At 50.9% G+C, this 22,696-nt stretch overlaps 1 long non-coding RNA gene across 1 annotated transcript; it reads left to right on the forward strand.

Annotated features, from left to right (window-relative positions):
* The first annotated feature begins 6,170 nt into the window (after positions 1–6,170).
* LOC120395650 lies at positions 6,171–8,001 on the forward strand. Its single transcript, XR_005592729.1, has 3 exons — positions 6,171–6,316; positions 6,398–6,647; positions 7,495–8,001. It is a non-coding gene; the product is annotated as an uncharacterized LOC120395650 (long non-coding RNA).
* Positions 8,002–22,696: the final 14,695 nt, after the last annotated feature.

Genomic DNA, 22,696 nt, shown 5'->3' on the forward strand with positions numbered 1-22,696 from the left:
TTGAGTTTGTTGCACCCCGGCAGTTTAGGCAAGGCGTGTACAGGGATCACTTTCCTGCCACAGACACACCCACTGTCTAACACCACACAGCAAGGCTGTGCATTCACACAGGGCAGGAAGGGAGGACGAAGACGAGATCCGGGGGAAGCTGCAGGGGGACAGCATGTACTTGCCAGATTTGGGGTTTGGAATTTGGCCAGGACAGGGAAATAATGCCCCTGCTCTTATGAAACGTGACTCTTTGATGATCCCATGTGGTCAAGACCTCTTCCAACAACATACGGCCATGCTGGTACGTTGGCTCAGTACTGACTCAGGGGGAAGGGTGCTGCTGCTAAACCACCATTACCAATTCTTCCACTACCTAGATAGGAGATGCTCAAGGAATGCCTAAGTTCTGACCCAGGCCTCCCCAACATAGCTTGTAAGATGTGGCAGGAGCACACACTGGGGGAATCTTGGGGAAGTCCCTTGATCCGTCCACACCTCAATTCCCCACCGATAAAATGGGGATAATACTCCTGCCTTTCTCCCACCCTTTGTCTGCCTAGTTAGACTAAGATCTTCAGGCAGGCACCAGCCAACTGTGAGTTTTGATAATGCCAAGCACAGTGGGGACTCAATCTTAGTTGCAGACTTAGGCGCTACACCTCCAAATAAGGGAGAAGAGCCTGAGGGTGTGTCTACACTGCACACTAAGCCCGGGTTTGTGGGACTCAGGCTTGTGGCTTCAGTGTATCCAACCCCTGGGTTTACCATTGCTGGACCCGGGTCTCACAGCCATGCTAATGCTTCCTTGCTTCACTATGCAGACCTTCTGACTCAGGTCTCTGGCTTGACCAGTGTCCACACTGCAAAATGACAGGGCTTGGACCCAAGTCACAGTGGGACTCAAGCTGTGACCTACTCCCCTAACAGGTCCTAGGACCTGGGTGCTTGCTTGCTTTCCCAAGTCAGACTGATGTGTGTGGACGGAAAGCGGGTGGGTGGGCCCAAACCAGAGTCAGAGCCTGGGCTTAGTGCGCAGTGTAGACAAATCTTTAGACACCATTAAGCCCACTAGGGACTTTGCTACTGATTTACATGGAAGGCGCCCAGATACTGCAGGAGATGGACAGCAGTATAAAACCCCAAGAGAGACAGAAATAATAAATAGCAGCGAGCGTTTGGCCAGATCTGAGGACTAAGCCTGCAGGGTAATGGACAGACATCCTTCCAGGATGGCGTCTCTATTTTTGCCACACGACTGGAACACACACTCACTGGCCAGGACGTAACCCCAGTAGCCTTGGCAGCATCTTGTAAACAAGTCTATAAATAGCGACGATGCCCAGATTTCTCGTTCTTAAATTGCAAAGATTTCAATAGTTCCACAAACAAAGAGCTGAAACCATAACAGGGGAGAGTCCGGTCCCCGTGGGTCACCGCTACTGACTGGCTAGGTGCATTCAGGCAAGGCGCCTTTGTTCCACTCTCTATTCAGAAGCTTTGACCTTCAGTGATGTGCTAACAGGTGTTGGGACTGTGGCTTCAGTCAGATTCTTTGATTTGTCTTAAACGTCTCAGAGGTAAACATCAGTGTTGGTATTTTCTTTTCAAGCAGGGATCTAAACAACCTATGGTGCAGACCGACTGCACGGCTCCTTTTCGCAGCTCTAATGGGAAGATGATGGTTCAGATTCTGCCCCGACATGCAGCCCAGGCAGCCAAACTCAGAGGGGAGCCGGAAGGACTCCAAGCTGGGGTGACTTACATCTTCTTTGGGTTTCCACCTCACTTCACTCTGATAAAGGTTTTTTATACAGAGTTTTCACCACGGCATCTTGGCGTCACACTCAGCAGATCAAATTTCTGCTCCCACCAGTCTGTGGCAAAACTCTCCTAGATTTCAGTGGGACCAGGAATTGGCCCCATTGGACTTGATTCCACCGACTGTTGGAAAGTTGAGAGGGCGCGGAGAAGAGCCGTGAGAATGACCCCCGGCTGGGAAAAAAGCCTTCCCGGGAGAGACTTCAGGAGCTCAATCTGCTTAGCTTATCAAAAAGAAAACTGAGAGGTGACCTGATTATGATGTATAAGTACCTTCACAGGGAGAAAATACAGAGTAGTAAAGGGCTTCTTAATTTCGCAGAGAAAGTCAGAACAAGAACCAATGACTGCAAGCCAAAGCCAGAGAGATTCAAATTAGAAATAAGGCACATTTTTTCCCCCAAACAGTGCTGGTGATTAACAAACTACCAAGGGAGGTGTGGATCCTCCATGCCTTGAAGTCTTCAGATCAGGACTGGAGGCCTTTCTAGAAGATACATTTTAGTCGAAGATAAATGATGGGCTCAGTAGAGAAGTAACTGGGTGAGGTTGTCTAGCCTGTGTTATACAGGAGGTCAAACTCAACCTAGTGGTCCCTTCATCTGGATTTAAAATCTATGAATTTACCCATCAGATGCTATTCAACCCAAGGTATGTTGACAGGATGGATAGATCCTGCTCATTGGTTGGCTGAAAGAGGGCTGAAGTTTGCTCCCCGAGCAACAGAGCTAAGCTGCTGTCTGCCTTTGTTGCTGGGGAACATGTGCCTGGGTGCCGATGAAATGAACGGCTCTCCTGGAGATTTCAGACTGGAACTAGTACAATGGAAAGAGTTCTGGGAGTCATTCCCTGAGTCTGGACAAACCCAGACCAGCCTCCTCATGGGATCTGGGACAAACGCAGTCTGTGAGAGTCACACAGTTACTGTCTGGGCGGTCAGACTCCTGCATCTTGGCAGGGGGTTAGACCAGATGACTCTTGCAGTCCCTTCTAACCCTATAGTTCTCTGAGTCTAAAAGCCAAGGGACCTAACCAGGATGATCTGGCGTTTGCTGTCGGAGCCTTGTTACTGGGGATCTGACTGTCTCCCAGGGACAGTTCTGCACTTGTGTGTAAGGCACCGTAAGAATGGTCTGGTTGTCCCAGAGCCCCAACGGGACAGTTTGCCCTTGTGTTTATGAAACAAATTCAGAACAATGTATGCGGGGGAGGGTCAAGATGAAAGTCCCAGGACAGAGCCAATTAGCACAAGAACATATGGCTTGATTCTGCTCCCATGGAAGTAATGGGACTTCGGCCACTAACTGCAGAGAGGGTAGAGTTAGGCCAACCCTTCATTACAGTGGTGGGGCAGAGACAGGTTGGATCTTTAATAGCCAGCTTTTCTAAGTGCTCTAAAATACACCTTGAAATGCGCTGTACTTCATCAGGGCTCAGGATGGGGTCAGTGGTTTAACTTTGAAATCAATCCCCCACCCTCCCAAAAATCACATGGCATCAAAGCCTGGTGGTTCTTGTCTCTTGTTTTGCAAGCACCTGAGGCTCAAAGCATTGCACTGATCCTCCTCAAAGTGGTACGTCCCTCTCACCTTTCAACTGAGCTAGTGTCTGGCGCCCACTGTCCCTTTGGGGAAACTATTTCAAAAGTTACTTCTGGGGACTGGAGCCTCTCCAAGGCAGCTCGAGTCAGTGATTTTTGCACATGCTGCAGGACTGCTGCTCGGTGATGGGCAACAGACATATCCAGTATCAGAGGCTCTCAGGACAATGTGCTGTAGCCATCAAGCAGGAGCTATGCTCATTGATTCTGAGTTCGAGTCCTGCCTCTGGCGCATTGCTGAGTGTGTCTGCTGTGCATGTTCTTACTGTTTGCCTTCATTGTGCTCCTGTAGAGGGGAGCTGCAAAGGGGCTTTTGAAACGTTTGCCCCAATAGCAGAACTTTTCCAGTGAGAACCAATATTTGAAGGTGCTCTAAAATCCACACGTGTATTCAGATTACTTTGAAAACTGCTGTGTCTCATCAGAGCCAGGGGTACAGTTAGTGGTGCAGATACAGCCCTAGAGTTTAAGGCCAGAAGAGACCATTAGATTATCAAGCCTGACCTGTAGATCACAGGCCACTAAATTTCATCTGGTGATTCCTATATGGAGCCCAACGACTTGTGTCTGGTTAAAGCAGATCTTCCAGAAAATTGTTTTTACAAGGAGGAGGGAGACAAATTGTTGTTCTTGACCTCTGAGGACAGGCCAAGAAGCAATGGGCTTAAATTGCAGGAAGGGCGGTTTAGGTTGGACATTAGGAAAAACTTCCTAACTGTCAGGGTGGTTAGACACTGGAATAAATTGCCTAGGGAGGTTGTGGAATCTCCATCATTGGAGATTTTTAAGAGCAGGTTAGACAAACACCTGTCAGGGATGGTCTAGATCAGGGGTAGGCAACCTATGGCATGGGTGCCGAAGGCGGCACGTGAGCTGGTTTTCAGTGGCACTCACACTGCCCGGGTCCTGGCCACCAGTCCGGGGGACTCTGCATTTTAATTTAATTTTAAATGAAGCTTCTTAAACATTCTGAAACCTTATTTACTTTACATACAACAATCGTTTAGTTATATATTATAGACTTATAGAAAGAGACCTTCTACAAAGGTTAAAATGTATTATCGGCACGCAAAACCTTAAATCAGAGTGAATAAATGAAGACTCGGCACAGCACTTCTGAAAGGTTGCCGACCCCTGGTCTAGATAATACTTAGTTCTGCCATGACTGCAGGGGACTGGACTAGATGACCTCTCGAGGTCCCTTCCAGTCCTATGATTTTATGATTCAGTGAAAGGCATCTGGTCTTGATCTGAAGACATCAAGAGATGGAGAATCCATGACTTCCCTGGGTAGTTTATTGCAATGGTTAACCACCCGCACTGTTAAACATTTGTGCCTTATTTTTAATTTGAATTTGCCATTGGTTCTTGTTCTGCCTTTTTCTGCTAGCTGGGGGCTCATTTGACCAAGTTGTTCTTCTGATACAGCCTCGCCAATAAATAACATTCAGACTGCTCTAAGCCCCACACGCAAAGAGAACCTGTCAAAGTGGTGTGCCACAGCACAGCCAGTGTAAATACGGGGTTGTTTGATCAAAGGGTGGAGGACAGTCAATGCACGATGATTGAGAGAATACTGTTCGGTCGGACACAACCCAAAACATAAAATGGCACATTGATGTAGCCCCTTCTCCTGGCTGCTTATTATGGGGCAGGCTTGGTTGAAACATATGTGCCGTATATCCCCTCACCAGCCCCAGAGGGCAGTGTTAAGGTTGTGGGGCTGGTGCGTATCTTAACTCTGTATTCCCCAGTCTGCAGAGTAGGGGTGCCGGAATGTGGGGGGATGGGACAGGGGGCCATGGCCCCGTCACTTTTAAAAATGGGAGGGCGTAGCTTTTTAGCAGCCATAGGGGCGAGTGATGAGGGGGTGGAGAGGAATGAGGGGGAGGGGCTTTGGGGAAGAGGTGGTGTGGGGGAGGGGCCTCAGGGAGAAGGGGTAGTGCAGGGTCAAGGCCTGGGGGAAGGGGCAGTGTGGGGGGCATGGCCACAGTTCAGGTGCCCAGGGACGGCTCTATGTTTTTTGCCACCCCATGCACGGCAGTCAGGCAGCCCACGGTCACGCAGATTCAGCGGCGTTTCTGCAGGTGATCTGCCGGTCCTGCGGCTTCGGCGTACCCGCCGCCAAATTACTGCCGAAACTGTGGGACCGGTGGACCTCCCGCAGCCACATCACCGAAGGCCGCCTGACTGCCGCCCTCACAGCAAGCAGCAGGCCGCCCCCCGTGGCTTGCCGCCCCAGGCACGCGCTTACTGCGCTGGTGCCTGGAGCCGCCCCTGCAGGCACTGGTGGCCCCCACTTTAAAGGAGCTTCCACTGCTCCTGCTGCAGAGGTTTCGGTGCAGGTACCTCTGAGGTTCTAGAAGACTATGAGATGCTGCTCCTCAACCTGATCTTTGCATCAGTGACGTTTTTGGGCAGTGAATTGTGATTAACTCACTGTTGAGTCATGGGGCAGCGGATCTGTGGCAGCCCCTTGTTAGCCTGGGCTTTCGACAGCAAGTACGGAAAAGAGCAACAATGCCGGGCTTCTTTCTTTAATACAAATATTGCAGTAATTGAGCAAACAAGCTAGTTCATAATACGGATTGCTCAGATCCTGTTGACAGATGACTGTTAACTGCCAGGTAGCTTAAAACCTGGTTGGCATGGCTTCAGTTTCCAGACCTAGCCAGTTTGTATCCGGTCACTGAGCTCCCAGGCCTTTGAACGGAACAATCCTCCCAATGGTTGTCATCAGGAGTCAAACCCAGGATCTCCAATGTTAAGAGCAGAAGCGTCTACAGTCTGCGGATGAATCCACCTAATAGATGGCTGTAGCAGATCTGTAGATCATGCAGAGGCAGACGCAGAACCCAGAGCCCAGTCACGAGTTACACATATTTACACACGAGTAATTTTACTCAGGTGAGACGTCCCAGTGGCTACAATGCTGGAACCCCAAACTGTGCCTAAATTAACTGATTATTATTATTTGTATTGTTGTAGGACCTCAGAGCCGCAGTCATGGACCAGGGATCCACCATGCCCGGAGCTGTAAAAACACAGTGGAGAAGAACTTGCAGCCAGCTAGCTGAGAAGGAACTTGGGGCTGTTATGACATGACCTGGTTTGCAGCCCACAAAATGCTCCCCGTCTGTACCACGCTGTATCCAACGGGACAAAACACGTCATGGGACTGAGAGAGCCCACATATGTTCGTGTGACGATGGATGTGGCGGAACCACCACCTGACTTTGTGAGTATTGCACTGTAGCTTACTGGATGTCGTGACCGGGGGCTGGGGAACAGCATTATGAACACAGCTGCCCAGGGCTGGCTTTAGGCCTATTCCACCAATTCCCTCGAATTGGGCCCTGCGCCTAAGAGGGCCCCGCGCCCAGTGAGAATCCCTTCCCTGGCTAGAGGCCTTTTTAATTTTTACTCACCTGGTGGCACTCTGGGTCTTTGTCACTTCGGTGGCGGGTTCTTCGCTCGCTCTGGGTCTTCGGCAGCACTTCGGCGGTGGGTCCTTTGCTTGTTCTGGGTCTTTGGTGGCACTTCGGCGGTGAGTCCTTCACTTGCTCTGGGTCTTCGGCAGTGGATCCTTCAGTGCTGCCGAGGACCTGGAGCTAGTGAAGGACTCGTCGCCAAAGTGCCGCCGAAGACTTGGAGCACTGTCCAGTGAGTATAGCCCCACATGTTTTTTACGTGTTTTTTTTTTTTTTTTTAAAGAACAGGAGTACTTGTGGCACCTTAGAGACTAACACATTTATTTCAGCATAAGCTTTCATGGGCTGAAATATGCTGAAGTATGCTGAAATAAATTTGTTAGTCTCTAAGGTGCCACAAGTATTCCTGTTCTTTTTGCGGATACAGGCTAACACGGCTGCTACTCTGAAACATTTTTTTTTCTTTTTAGTCATCCCTGCCAGGGGCCCATTGAAACTGTTCAAATTGGGCCCAGCACTTCCTAAAGCCAGCCCTGCAGCTGCCCTTTTGGTCTCATCAGGTTTCACCAGTGTCACTGCATCGGCCAACACTGTGCATCACTGATTACGGTGCAAACAAACATGCATCCACCATCCATAGTTTTATTTCTCCAGCTTTACTGATGTGATGGCTGCCTTCTTGGATGACAAACTGGGCATTGAACCAGAGACCCCAGAGCTAAAAGCGTAAGTTCCTATACGTTAATTAAAGAACCAAGCCTCTGTAGCTAGGGGCTGTAACAACTCCTATCCTCTATGGATGGGCACAGAGCGGGACTTGACACGTATGCTCACCGGTGTGTTACATTGACGGAGCCATGTGGTAAGAGCAGGAGGGGATGACAAATCTAGGTAGGCATCTGGCTGCCATCACTATGGTAGCTGGGCACGTATCAATTCTTGTGGACTTCTTCTCCCAGCTCTGTGCTCGCCAGGTGCCCCACCCACTTTGAACCTGGCACAACTCGCTTTTCTCATCAGCATTAAATGCCTCCTGGCAGACCAATGATTCATCTGAGCCGGTATCCTGCCTCCAGCAGTGGCCAATGTTATGTGCGTCAGGCTTCAGTGTAAAATGCACCTTATGCACCTTGTTGCGTTATCAGGGAAATTTCTCCCTAACCGAAGCTGTCGATCAGGGCGTGCACCCTAGTGTGAGGTCTGGCCAAGGCGGCAGAGAACGGCTGGAGAAACACCATCTGCATAAACAAAAGTAGGAAGCACAGAGCTGGCTGGAGAGAATCCACTGCGGCTGGCACCGGTGACGTGCCTGTACTCGGAACGCAGCTACTGCACCTTACACTTGGCCGCTCTACTTCGTTTTAAGAATTTCAGCCCAACGATCATTAAACTCCAAACAGCCCCATTAGCACCACCACCCACCAGTAACCTCTAGTGCCGTCCAGCTAACCCATATCACCGCTGCACTCTTGTCAACAGTATCAATGGAGACTGAACCGGCATAGAGAGCGGACCGGACTCTCTCCTGCAGAATGGCCAAGTTCCACTCCCAAAGGTACTTCCTGCTGGTCGGGTAAGGCCAGTATTAGGGGAAGCTTGTGCTGCACTTGTTATCTGGCTCAAGAGCCCTTGCACCAGCGCTATACCCGCTTAAATAGCTCCGATGATAAGGGCCAAGTTAACTTCCAAAGGAGAGTCAATAAAGAACAAACACCACTGGATGCGTCTTTCCTTAAACATAAAGAATTCCTCCAGGTGATTCCAGGCTACTGGAAAATATGAGCTTGGTAGGAAGTTTGGGGCCTGAGCAGCCCATGGTCCTGGCTCTAATCTTCCCTAGATTCCCAGGTGTGTTAAATACTTCAAAAAGAGGTTAGGATGGGATATAAGACCTCGCTGCTAAGTACTAGGTGAGACTCCCCTGGGGACAGATATCGCACATCTGTCTGCTGCTGGGTTTCTTGTACTGTCCTTGGAGCATCTGGACCTGGCCACTTTCGGGGACAGGGTAGTGGGCTGGACGGAGCATGAGCCTGGCAATTCCTCTGCATATAGACAGATCCACCACACCTGCCCGTGACAAAGAGCTAACCCAGCAGGAAGAGAAGAGTCTCTGGACTCCTTAGTGCACCTAACTGCGGGAAGTTCCAGGGCAAGTCTGGCTCTGTTGGGCGTGATTAAAAAGACCAGGACTGGTCAGCTTAGAGAAGGGACGACTGGGCTGGAGCACCCATGGGGAAAAAAAAATAGTGGGTGCTCAGCACCCACCAGCCACAGCTGTTCGGTGCTGCTGCTGTTGCCGCTGATCAGCTGTTTGGCAGTTCCCTGGATGAGCTAATCGGGGGGGTGCCACCAAACAGCTGATCAGAGATCACCGCCAAACAGCTGTTTGGTGGCTTGTGGAGGGGCTAAGGGGAGGGTGGGAAGGAGCAGAGCAAGGGCAGGGCCTCGGAGGAGAGAGCCGAGTGGGTGCAGAGCCTTGGAGCACAGCGGGCTGGAGCACCCCTGGAGAAAGCTAGAAGTCAGTGCCTATGACGCATAGTCAACCTGTGGAACTCATTGCCAAGGGATGTTGTGAAGGGCAAAAGTATAACTGGGTTCAAAAAAGAACTAGATCAGTTTGTGGAGGATCGGTCCACCACTGGCTATTAGCCAAGATGGTCAGGGGCACAACTCCATGCTCTGGGTGTCCCTAAGCCTCCAACTGCCAGAAGCTGGAACTGAATGACAGGGGACGGATCACTTGAAATTGCCATGTTCTGTTCACTCCCTCTGAAGCAGCTGGCACCGGGCACTGCTGGAAGACAGGATACTGCGCTAGATGGGCCATTGGTCTGACCCAGTATGACCATTCTCATGTTCTTATGAGATGTTTGGTCTCTCTGCTAACGTCTTTGAAATTTGCCTTGTCTAGGCTCAGGGCTGCCTCCTGACAGGCCTTGGCTTGGAGACAAATGCTGCTCAGATAGTAAATACCCTTTTCCTGCGTTCTTGTTTATTTAAAACAAACAGCAGTTCATAAGGAACAGCTTGATGGCTTCTCTTGCGCTGTCATCCTCTCCCACACATTAAATATGAAGGTAGTTTGCTAAGGGATCCATCAATGTGCAGGAAAACTAATCTCCTTTGACAGCAGCTCCGGTGCTAAGCCATGGTTGTGAAATAATGGAGTTGCTAAAATTCTGCGTCCACAAGCCCTTGCAGAGTATGGAATCTGTCTGTCTGCCAAACAGGACAAACTCTGCTGTCCGGTGTGACCTCCCCGCTTAGCAGCGTAAGGTGCGGAGCACTCTGGGCCATTGACTTCAGTGTCACTACTTGTGTGAGTAGAGCTAAGCAGGTGCCTTGGTGGATCAGGGGCCGAGTGGCTGGCCCCATGCGGGATTGAGCCCTTGAAGAGGAGAACTCAGAAGGCCTGACTCACCTGCACCTTGTACAGTCATTCATACCAGTGCAGAGCTGGGTGTGAAATGCCACCTTTCTGCTCTTGGTAACGTTGTACGTGCACCTTGCCCTGGGGTGAATGATGACACAAGGTGAGGGCAATGGAGACTCAGGCCCTGCAACAACCGAGAGTCTTTCTAGATGAAGGGAAATGGAACTTTTTAAAATCATCAGCTAATATGATTTGAGACACCAGAGGTGAAATCCTGGCCCCACCGCAGTCAATGGGAATTTTGCCATTGACTTCAGTTGGGCCAGGATTTCATCGCAGCTCAGACACAGCCTAACTCCTATAAAACAGTGTAAGCTGGGAGTGCTCTAACCTTAGGCTTCCCACTAGGTTACAGCACCACCAGCTAACATGATTTTAAGATTATAAACCTGTCTGCACTGGGTGTTTCAAATCATGCCAGCTAATTCAATTTATAAAGCACCTTTTCCCCAGTCTAATAATACCTAGCTCTTCAAGCACTTTTCATCAGCAGATCTCAAAAACACTGTTCATAGAGCTTTTAATCCAGAGAGCTCAAAGAGCTTCACAAAGAAGGTCAGCGTCATTAACCCTATTTTACAGATGAGGAGACTGAGGCATGAAGCGGTGAAGTGACTTGCCCAAGGTCACCCAGCAGACCAGTGGCAGAGCCAATGACAGAAGCCAGTTCTTCCCTCCCTGGGCCTCTGTAAAATGGGGGTAGCGATGCTGACCTGCTTTGAGATCTCTGGATTAAAAGCACTGTGTAAAAGCTAGGGATTGATAATGGGCTATTCCCAATTACCACACCTGTCCCTCTGCTTCAGCATGGACTCGAATTATGGAGGGAAAGAAAGGAAAATGCCCTTGGTGGAGAGAGGAGGGTCAGACACAGGCAACCTTAAGCGGTCTGTAAAACGGGGAAGCTCCCCAGCTTTCGTAAAGTTCGTAGAGCTCTTCCGATGGAAGGTGTTATAGAAGGAGGGCACAGTACTTTTCTCTCAGGGCTGCTTGCCAGGACCAGCCAGTTTCTAACCATTTGCACAGACAGAGCTTTCCTTATGCGCTCAGCTGCAGGTTTACGCTGGGCACTCCCTTTCCGGCAAGGGCACTCACAGAAACAGTCACAAGTCTAAGGCCTGCTCTACACTTGAAAGGTAGGACAACGGAGCAACGGTGCTCAGGGGTGTGAAAAATCCAGGCGCCTCAGTTTCCCCTCAGGGAGGGTAGCTCCCTGTCCTGCCTCTGGCCCCGCCCCACTCTACCCCCTCCCCGCTCGGAGCGGGCATCCCTCCTCTCCCTTCTCTCGCCGCTCACCTGTCTCTCCTCCCCTCCCCCCTACTCGGCCCCCTCCCCGCTCACCACATGCATCCCTCCCCTCTTTCCCCCCCATCACCCCTTGCTGCATTCGGTGCCTCCTTTTCTCCTCCCTCCTTGCTCAGCCCCCCGCTGCCACTCACTGCATCCCTCCTCCCACTGGAGGGGGGGGTCTGGCAAGTGGCAGCGGGGGGCCCAAATGGGAGGAGGGACCAGCGAGTGGTGGCAGGGGGGTGTCAGTGGGGAGGAGAGGCGGAACCGGCGAGCAGCGGTGGTGATCTTGAGATAGAGTGACCAGACAAGAAGTTTGAAAAATTGGGACGGGGGTGGGGGTGGGGGTAATAGGAGCCTATATAAGAAAAAGACCCAAAAATCATGACTGTCCCTATAAAATCGGGACATCTGGTCACCCTATCTCCAGAGAGGGGGGTGGAGAGCGCCGGCGAGGAGCAGCCAGTCAGAGAATGCTGAGCTTTTATCTGTGCCATGCAGGTTCCCGGGTGGCTGGGGAGGCGGTATCTGCGACTCAGCTTCCCGGGTTCACCAGAAATCTCCCTGGGGAGTCCAAGGGACCCGGGAAGCTGAATAGCAGATACCACCTCCTCAGCCGCCCAGGAACCTGCCTGGCACATAATAAATAAGCAAAAACTTCCCGCGGAAGCCCACTCCCAGCAGGAGGGGAAGATGCGGGGCCACCCTGGCCCAGGCGTCTGGCAGCAGGGTCAACAGCGGCTGCGCCAGGGAGGCTTAGCCTCTCCTGGCCTGTGGTACCCGCCGCCCCTGTGCCTCAGCTGATATGCGGGAGAGCCAGCACGATTCCCCACTGCATCCTCCCTGGCTGCGGGGAACTCAGCCAGCAGACAGTGCAGAAGGACTTCCCAGCTGTGGGCCTCCACGAATCCCCAGGATCATGAGGTCAAAGACCTAGATCCACAAAGTGCTCTAACCACTGGGCTGATGTGGGGCTCGCTCAGCACCTGTGGAAGCTGTTCCACTGTGTATAAACAACAGTGAAATAAGCCCTGGGCCGGGAGGACCATGAGAATCCCTATAGCCCAGGGGTTAGGTCACTACCCTGGGAGGTGGGAGCCCCCATTCAAAGCCCCTCTCAATAAGCAGAGGGGGAACTGAAATGGGGTCTCCCACGTCCCAGTTGAGTACCCTCATGGGGCGGGGTGAGGACTCACTGGCCCAGCACCTCCTGCTGGTCATCTGGGGAATTAGCTCATCCAGCCTGGCGCATCCTCTGCAGGCCAGTATCTCACCTGCCGCTGGCCCCCGTGTCCCTCCCGGACACCGGTGCCCTTTATATCAGGGTTCTGCCCTCAGCAGTAACCCACAATCTGGGTCTCCCCACGCAGGGGAGCCCCCAACCCGCTATCCCCACCTTGCCTCACTGGCTACTGCCAGTCACCATCTAGTCCCCGCTCCCTGGGGCCGACGGCAGCCTGTAAACCACTCATCATCGGCGGAGGGGTTAGGACCTGCTGCCTTTGCCTATCGCTGGGCTGCCCCTCTGCAGCCCTAATACCTATTTATAGGCCTTTAACAAGGTCTGCAGCCTGGGGGTTTGCTAGGCTGGAGCTCCCCAGCTCCCTCTGCCCTTCCCCAGCCCTGCCCCACCCTAGGTACCGTCCCAGCTCCCAGGCAGCCAGGCCCTGCTCTCTCTAAAGCCAGAGAGAGTGTGTTCTGCTTGTGGCCCACAGCCCTCTTATAAGGGCCAGCTAGGCCCCAATCAGCCTAGCTCCCCAGCCCCCACCCCAGCCCTCTGCAGGGCTGCTTTTAACCCTTTCAGGGCCAGAGCGGGGTGACCACCCCACTGCACACCCTCCCCCTTCAGATACCCCACCAAGGGGGGGAGGGTTCTACCTGTCCAGTTTTTCCCCTGCCACAGCCCTCTCCCAGGGGTGTTTTAACCCCTTAGGACAGGAGCGGGGTGACCACCCCACTACACATAACCATTGGGCTCACGGTTACCAGAGAGTCACCCTCCTCCCCCGCACCCTGCCATTGGTGTGGAATTGAGTGTGCCCAAAGCACACGTGTCGGACTGGGCCCCGCAGGCGTGATGATCTGTCTCCACCTGGTTTGAGGATCACGCTGGGGTTTAGGTGTGAGACAGGCAGCAGCGTGCATGCTGGGAGGCCTTGGGGACTTCTACAGAGGAAATGGAGGCCCCTGTAGGATTTCGCGGCAGCCGAGTAGGGGTTTTGTGGCTCACAGTGGTGCCTACAACTGGGACTTCAGCACTGAGTCCCTTTGTAGATCTGGGCCAAAGCCCCACCCACCAGTTAGTTGGGAACTCTGCAGGGTCAAGGCCTGTGCCCTACCCCTGGGCTTCTCGGCAGGAGATGATCTGCCTTCAGCTTGAGAGAGTGGAGTCCACATTTTCAGCCCTGCAATATTTGCGAGATAAGCCGGTTGGAACAAGTCTATCTTGTTTAAAATGGTTTGTAAAAAATATTTCTCTGCATGGGGGTTTCCCCTGCAAAACGAGACTGTCTCGTTCCCAGCAGATCGCAGAAACCAGCCCTGTTCCTGCAAGGCCTTCCCTGCATGCAATTCCAATTGACATCTGTGAATGAGCCACTACTCTAATCCCTCCCCCAGATCCACAGTGTATTATCAGTGTGTGACCAACACACTGATAGGTCTTCATAACAAATTACAACCCACGTGACCTTTTATAAAGTGTGTCATTTGCCATTCTGCTTTTCTCCACAAGAAAGGTGACCCTTAACAAAAAATGAACCCAAGAGAGGTTAGGCCCATCCATTAGGTTTTGTAAATACATCATTTTTACAAACTATTTCATTAGATGGTTAGCTCTTTGGGGCAGGGGCTAATACTAACAGAATAACTAGGGACAAAGTCTGATTTTTAATCATTCTCTTAGTTTTAGTAACTGGCATTGTTATTGCTAACACAAGGGAGAAAACACGTTTAAAAAAACCAGACATAACTGTTAATCTGACAGCATCCCTTGAGTAACGTAGATGAAGGCCTAGTCTACACTAGAAAATTAAGTGGACTTAACTATATCACTCAGGGGTGTGAAAAGCCCATACCCTGAGAGGTGTAGGTAAGCTAACCTAACCCTTGCTGTAGACAGCACTAGGTCGATGAATGAACTCTTCCGTCAAGCTTGCTACTGCCACTTGGAGGAGTGGATGAGAACTCTTCCCATCAGCATAGGTAGAATTGACACTAAAGTGCTCTAGCCACACAGCTGTGCCACTGTAGCATTTCCAGCATAGACAAGTCGATAAATTTCTATTTACGGTCCTGATATATCTGGGTACCTCATAATCTTTCATGTATTTGTCCTCACAGCACCCCTGTGAGGTAGCTCAGTGCTATTATCACCATTAGACAGATGGGGAAGTGAAGCAGAGAGAGACTGGGGGTATGGCTACACCGCACACTAAGCCTGGGCTCTGGTTCAGATTTGAGCCCAAGCCCCACTTTTGTCCACACACAAATCAGTTTGACTCGGGTCAGCAAGGACTCAGGACCTGGGTTGTAGGGCCCTGCTAGAGGCGTGGGTGAGAGCCTGAGGCCTGCTCTGACTCAGGTCCAAGCCATGTCATTTTGCAGTGTGGACGCAGTTTAAGTGAGTTGCCCAAGGTCACATGGGAAGTCTGTGGCAGAGAAGAGAAATGACTCATATCTGCTAGTTTCCCAGTCAGCACCTTAACCACCAGGCCATCCTTCCTTCCTGGGCCTTATCCTAACAGCTGAACATTTGGGTTGAGTAAAGCAGCTTTGGAATAAATAGAAAGAACTTGTGGGTTATGTTTAATGTAACCCATCGAGGAACCTAGGAATTGTTACTTCTTTCCCATTATTATTTTACATAATTCTCTATTCTTGGATCTTGGGATTTTTTTTTAATAGAGACTAAACAGTAACAAACAATTAAAATAAAAATAGAGAGAAAAAACTGGATGATATTCCTTATAAACACTGCTCCCAGCCAGGGAGTACAGTAGCAAATCTCCCATTTATCCATTAATGTGATACATTCTTGAACCCTAATCTGTGTTTCATTTGGCCAGATTCAGTGCTGGTGTTGCCACTCCACTGAACAACCCAGTGATGTTCCAGCTACTTACACCAAGGCTGAAGTTGACTTATTGTTTATTAGTTGTGTTATCTTGGGGTATGTGTGCCAGGCTCGTGGAGCTCGGCCTGTGGGCCTCTTGCATTGCTCAGTAGACTTCCGGGCTCATCTGGGGCCTGGGCTCCAGGACTCAGTGAGGTGGGAGGGTCCCAAACTCTACACAGCAAGGAAACAGACCCGCAAGCCAGAGTTGGCTGGCATGGGCCAGCCGCTGGTGTCTAGTTGCTGTGTAGACGTACCCTTACTGCTTAGGAGCCTGACCCATGGATCAGGATCCCACTGTGCCAGGTACTGTACACACAGAGAACAAAATGAAAGTCCCTGCTCCAAAGAGCTTACAACTGAAGCATAAGACAAGAGAGTAGGTGGGGGATAGGTAGGTGGGGGAGTACAATGAGACAACACATCAGCTGCTTAACCGCGGTCAAGTTTGTTGTGGGCTGGGCTGATGCGCCACAACATTACCCAGAATAACACAGGGGCGAATCAAGCCTATTGTTATGTATTGTTCACTTTTGCTCTGCTTTGTCCACTGATCAGGGCCTTATAGTGCCTGTGGCAGGGCAGGGGTGAAAGCCCTTGAATGCCCTGCTAAAATGCTGGCTAAGCCCTGCTTTCGGGCAGAGAGGCCGGGGCAGAGGTGCAAAGCAGCCAGCAGGGAGCCCAGCTGCGGGCCCTAATGAGGGCTGGCTCACTGCAATAGGCTGAGCTAAGCAGCGACAGCTGGGCTGAAGGCTGGGAGGGTTATAAAAGCCCTGAACAACACTCAGGAGCCTAGCCTAGGAGGGGACAGGAGGCTATAGCTCTGTCTCCTCACCACGGGAAGGGAGCCTCAAGGGCCAAGAGACCCTGGAATGGGTTGGGAAGGGAATAACTGTCTGGGGATAGAGGGGACTGCACGGTGGCCCTGTAAAATAAAGCACAAGGGTGAAACACCAGAAGGAGGCGTGAGGACTCTTATTTTACCAGCCTCAGCACAGGGCGAGAAGGCGGAAACCTGTGCGGACCCTGTGACAGTGCCATATACTGCCATCCATTTCAATTACAAAGATCCATGCCCCCCAGGGGTGATGGAGTCTTCCCCAAAGTGGGGGTCCAGGGGCTCTCACCCCCTCTGTGGCCCTGCCCTGCCACTTCCCCCCGAGGCCCTGCCCCCGGCCGAGCTGGGAGCCATGGACCCTCCACCTGTCCGTGATGGAGGGGCTGAGAGGAGCCCTCAGTCTGTGTCCCCGCCCTGTGGAGGGCAGGTGGAGGGTTTGCGGCTCCCCACAGCTGCCTGCGTGGCTCTTCCCGAGGCGGCTCTGGCTGGGGGACGGAGCCTTGGAGCCGCACCCCAGCCATGGTACGAGCCGTGCAGCTGTCGGGCCCCCACACCTTGCATGAGGAGGGTCGGCTGCGTGGTGCCCCACGCAGCCCAGGCACCAGCTGCCGGCCTGGATGGGGAGCAGGACCTTGGGGGGGAGGAGGAGGGGCGGGGAAGCCTGCGGTGAAAAGTGGAGCCATCTCATTAGAAACTAGGGATGTAAATATCGTTTAAAAAGTTAAGCCGTTAAATGATTAAAGGGAGAGGGGCTTAGAGTGACCAGACAGCAAGTATAAAAACTCAGGATGGGAGTGGGGGGTAATAGGCGCTTGTATAAGACAAAGCCCCAAATATCAGGACTGTCCCTATGAAATCGGGACATCTGGTCACCCTAGAGGGGCTGCGATGCTCTGGCCAGCGGGCACGGGGCTGGGACTGCTCCTGGGGTTGGCTGGCATGGCCCGGGGCTGCTACTCTGGCCGGTGAGGCTGCTGCTGCAGCTGGCGGGGCCCAGCGCTGTGGCTGGGATCATCCATCCGTCTGGCATGGCCTGGGGCTGCTGCTCCGTCCGGCACGGCCCAGGGCTGTGGTTCAGGTCAGTCGGCCAGCCGGCACGGCCCACAGGGCTGCGGCTCTGTCCAGCGCGGCCCACGGGGCTGCGACTCTGTCCAGCGCGGCCCGCGGGCTGCGGCTCCAGCTCCCTCTGGCATGGCCCACGGGACTGGGGTCAGCCGGCTGACAGGGCTGAGGCTGGGGGTTAACGGTTAGGCTGGGTTAACCGGCAAGACTAATGCTCACCGGTTAATGGTTTAACCATTTACTGTTCTACATCCCTACTAGAAACACCTGCTCAATGACAATTCCCCATTTTTGGGAACACAAACTAGGTACTTTTTTGTTTGTACCCGAAGCATCCGCATGGAGGAGTTACAGTGCAGCACACTAGCACGTGCTGCAATTCACACCCCTGTAGTCCGAACTGCTGAGCCTTGTAGGCAAGTCCACAGAATATTGCAGCAACATTGTTACCATTTTCACTCAAATATGTAAGTTCATCAAAAAAATATATCAAGCTAGTTCGACAGGATCTGTCTTGCATAAACCTACGATGATTGCCATTAATTATATTACCCTCCTATGATTCTTTATTAATCAAGTCCTGTATCAGCCGTTCCATTATCTTGACTGGGATTGATATCAGACTGACAGGCCTCTAATTACTTGGGTCATCCCATGATAACACACTTTCCATTCCAGTAGAAGATGTTAAATAGCAGCTACTAAAATTAGCTATTAAATCAGCAGGTCCAGATAGCTGGCATTCAAGAGTGTTAAAAGAGCTGGCTGAGGAGCTCACTGGACCATTTATGTTGCTTTTCAATATAGCTTGGAACAGTGGGGAAGTTCCAGAAGATTGGAAGAAAGTTAATGTTGTGGCAATATTTAAAAAGGATAAATGGGATGTGATCTGACTGCATCATCTGGCTTTTTCCCAAATACACAACAGCCATATTAGTGGATTAGAGCATCCTTTTCGTAGCAGGAGCTTGACAACTGGTGGAAAGACTATATCTAAAAAGCTATGACGGTACCATCAAAGGCCATCAACTTTGAATGACACTCCCCTGCTGAAGCAGTAGGTTTTCTACTGGTAGGGTCCCAGACTTTGAAGGACTCTCTTTTGCACAGAAGCAGATGTGCGGCTGGATCCCAGAACACCCCCAGCAGAAACATGTGGGCAAAAGAGGGACAGAGACTGCTAAAACAAAGGGCCATCCACCACCACATGCAAGAAGACCAGGCTAAGGAATGGCTGCCTGGCCTAAGGACGCTGACCAAACCCAGCACTCACAGGAGGGGTGAGATCAGACCTGGTGGGCGGCATTCAAGAGTATGTTGTTTTTCAAAGATCTGTCATCCTTCAGTGTGCTTTGCGAAGAGTAAAGACTGTGTGTATATGAAACTCCTTTGCTAAGCGTGTGTTCCTTGCTTTCCTGTTGCATTTTCCATGAAGAGGTTAACTAGAAACCAAAACTTCCACAGCCAAGTGGACCTGGGGAAATGTGTCTAAGCAAGTGAAGGCTCGGGGGGCTGGCACAATGTTTTGGGATCTAAGATGGCTAAGACTGCAGGGGGGGTCTGCACCTGAGAGACCCAGAGCCAAGAACAATGACCAGTCACTCCCAGACCCAGGAGGCTTAGAAGTGGATTCCAGCAGTTGGGCCCACTCACAACAGGCCAGCATCTGCCCAGAGAGGACTGGACCAGGTTGTGACACCTGCTAATCATTAATAGGGATTCCCGCTTAGCTCAAAGTGGCTGGGGGCTATGCTTTTGGAGCAGTTCGAGCCCTGATGCTGCTGTGAGTTACTGAGCAGTCACTTTTTCAGGTATTGTGTGCTCAGTAATAATATGAGAGGACTCTATGCCCGTAAACTAAACTGGCTCATTATTAAGAGAACTATTTATAAAGGTGCCGCAACTGCTGTGAGCACGCTAGCCATGTGCACACAGACTGACTGCCAGGTGCCTTCTCCAAGCTCTTCCCTTCTGCAACATAAGCTCTTCTCTCCAAGTTCCAGGCGTGTTGCTACAGTCACCATGTGTAGCCTCATGATGACCATGAAGTCCTAACTGGTCGCAGATTTGTTACATTATCAACCTGCTTAAGAAACGTTGCAATGATCAAATCAATGGTTTGTATGACAGTATTAACTGTAAACTGGTCTTTACTCAGTTGATTTCATGTAATTGATATGGATTATAGGTTAACTTCCTTGTTTGAACTGCTGTAGAACAGGAATGAATAAGTTAAACATGCAGTAAACAGTTTACAACTCCTTAGGAATGGCTCTTTTCCAAAGCAAACACAAAATCTATTACCTCAGCCGAATGATGTGTATTGTTCCATGCAACCACCATAAACAAGATCTGACAACATGCAAAGATAGATTGAATGACTCTCTTGAAGCACCCAGATTGGCAGATTCTTTTAACTGCCCTCTGCTTTGTGAGGCGTTTAGTCTGCCCTACCCCCCCATCATATCTTTCAGAAAAACCTTAATAGAAGCTGCACACAGGCAGGGAATAGGGTTTACAAACAATGCAGGGCTGGGAGGAGAGGTGGCTCCACAAGAGAAACTCTTATGGAGTGGTCCTCAGAATGAACGTGCAGGAGAATTATGGTTCTATCCACCACCGATGATCATCACGGGGGACAGAACCCAGGACCATCTAGGCCCAGATTAGAGGCACCTACAGGAGATTGAAGTCTGCTCAAGATAGAGCAAAACTAGTGGAGTTTGCAAAACGTTTGGATTGAAACCGGACACTTGGCTCAGGTTCAGACACCCCTGGAGTGACTTATGGCTTCTTGTGATTTTTCAGCCCCAAAGCGGGCAGGGCTCAGCAGCTTTGGCTGACCTCCCCTCGGAGGTCAATGGATATTTTTTGGTTGCTGGGGTAGCAGAGTGCAATGTGGGTGGCACATCTGCCCCCTTACCCCTATTTCACCTGAATCAGTTTCCCCTTTTGTGTATTTGAGTCTCTCCCGTAGCCACAGGAGAGAGAAGAACCTAAAATAAATGATGGCCACACAGAACTGTTCAAGCCACAAAAACTTACCAGGGGAGGGTGTAGGATGTGAAAAGCCGTGAAACTTACCAACTGAAATAGATTGGCTTTCAATGGGGCAATGGCTCCTTAACACAGTTCAAGTTGGCTATAGTATAAAGTGAAATCAGGTGGTCTTGAGGTTAAGACATTGGGCTGGGGTATTGTCCCAGCACTACCCCAGATTGCCTGAAGTCAGTGGCAGTTAGGAGCCTAAATACCTTTGTAGGCCTGGGCCTTAGTCTGTCTGTGCCTCAGTTCCCGAGCTGTAAAATGGAGATGTTCGTCCTCCACCTTGCAGGGGAGCTGGGAGGATAAAATCCATTCACGAACCTGAAGTGCTCACATACTACGGTGAGAGAGGCCAAGAGCTGCACCTGGATCACACCATTCAGATTTGGGAGCTGGACTTTCTCAAAGTACCACAGGGAAGGTTAGAGGTGTGTGTGTGTGTGCGGGGGTGAGGATGGGGGGGCAGGGGTTGGTTCCCTCCATCTCTAACTTGCACTTGCTTTGCTACGTGCCACTTACCTGTCTCTGCCTGGAAGATGATTGCCCAATGCCATACTTTTTACAAGTTAAAAAAGTCTATTTCCATGCGAGATGAGTAACATTTGTTTGTTTTACTAGGTATTATTCAGAAAGGCCTTTAAATAGTTTGCGGAAAGCCAGTAGTTTTGACTGTAATTCCATCATTGTTCCTGAGTTAGGATGCCAGGCCAGCTGGATGATGACTTTTGTATAGTTAATAAGATTTGTTGTGCTGACAGATTCCTTTGGCAGCATTTCCTTTTGGCTCATTATTTTCAGGTCTTCATTTCCACTGAATTTCTATTCTAAGACACAGGAGACCAAATTTTGCTTTTATTTACACCAGACCAGCATGGTTGGCTCCAGTGAATTGTACTGGTGTAATTATTATCTCTATTCCAATAACACCGAGCGGCAATTTGTGTTGTAACCGTTATAAAGTTTTAACTTTTTGAATTTCAACATCCACTGTCATGGTCTGACCTCCTGACCCCAATTTCCTGTAACGGTGAAAAGTTAAATTGATGACAGTTAAAAAATGCTTAAAAATACATTGGTACTATGCGTCAAAATGATAAAAAAACCAACAACTGAATTCGGCCAAGGCTAAATAAAAGGTGGTCCCTGCCCTGAAGGCTTACAGTGGACATAGACAATGCAAACAAAGGGCAGGAGACAATCTGTGACAGAGCAGAACTGAAGCAAGATCCCCTGTGTCCTAAGCCCATGCCATAATTTCATAGAATTAATGGCCAGAAGGGACCATTGATCATCTAGTCTGAGCTCCTGTCTAGCACAGGCCATTACATTTCACCCCATTACCTGTACCGAGCCCACTAACTTAGGTTAGACTAAAGCAATGCTGGCCTCACGAGACAAAACTGTTGTGTGGCTCAGGCAGAGAACAGGAGAATCCGAGGTGCTGTCAATGCTCCAGGCTCCTGCAATGTCAGGGAATCGATTAGTGGGATACGCCTAGATGATCCTAGCAGGTGACTAGTGCGCCATGCCACAAGTCCATGAAACACTCCAAGGTCCCTGGCATTCTGACCTGGGCATATCTCCCAATATGTCAGGTGGCTAAAGTAGGCTGGGGGGAGGAGGGGAACTGGGAGGATCAGGAGGGGGAGGGGTGAGAGGGAGTTGCAGAGCATGCCCATCCCAAACTCATCCCCAGGAGTGGCACCTAGGTAAAAAAGGTAATAATTGGAGATATACCAATCTCCTAGACCTGGAAGGGACCTTGAAAGGTCATTGAGTCCAGCCCCCTGCCTTCACTAGTAAGACCAATTTTTGCCCCAGATCCCTAAGTGGCCTCCTCAAGGATTGAATTCACAACCCTGGGTTTAGCAGGCCAATGCGCAAACCACTGAGCTGTCCCTGTCCCACAGTGCTGGCTGGGCTCGGCGCCAATAGTCTGAGCAGGGACCATGTGCCAGACTCAGGACAAGGAAGGGCTGGGAAAGGCCCCTGGCGGGGCACATCTGGGAACAAGGGGCGAATTGGAGAGCAGGGATGAGAAGGGGAGCGGGTCACAACACCCAGAACAGGGATT

Source organism: Mauremys reevesii, linkage group 1 (assembly GCF_016161935.1).
Source record: "Mauremys reevesii isolate NIE-2019 linkage group 1, ASM1616193v1, whole genome shotgun sequence".
In the NCBI taxonomy this organism is placed as follows: Eukaryota; Metazoa; Chordata; order Testudines; family Geoemydidae; genus Mauremys; species Mauremys reevesii.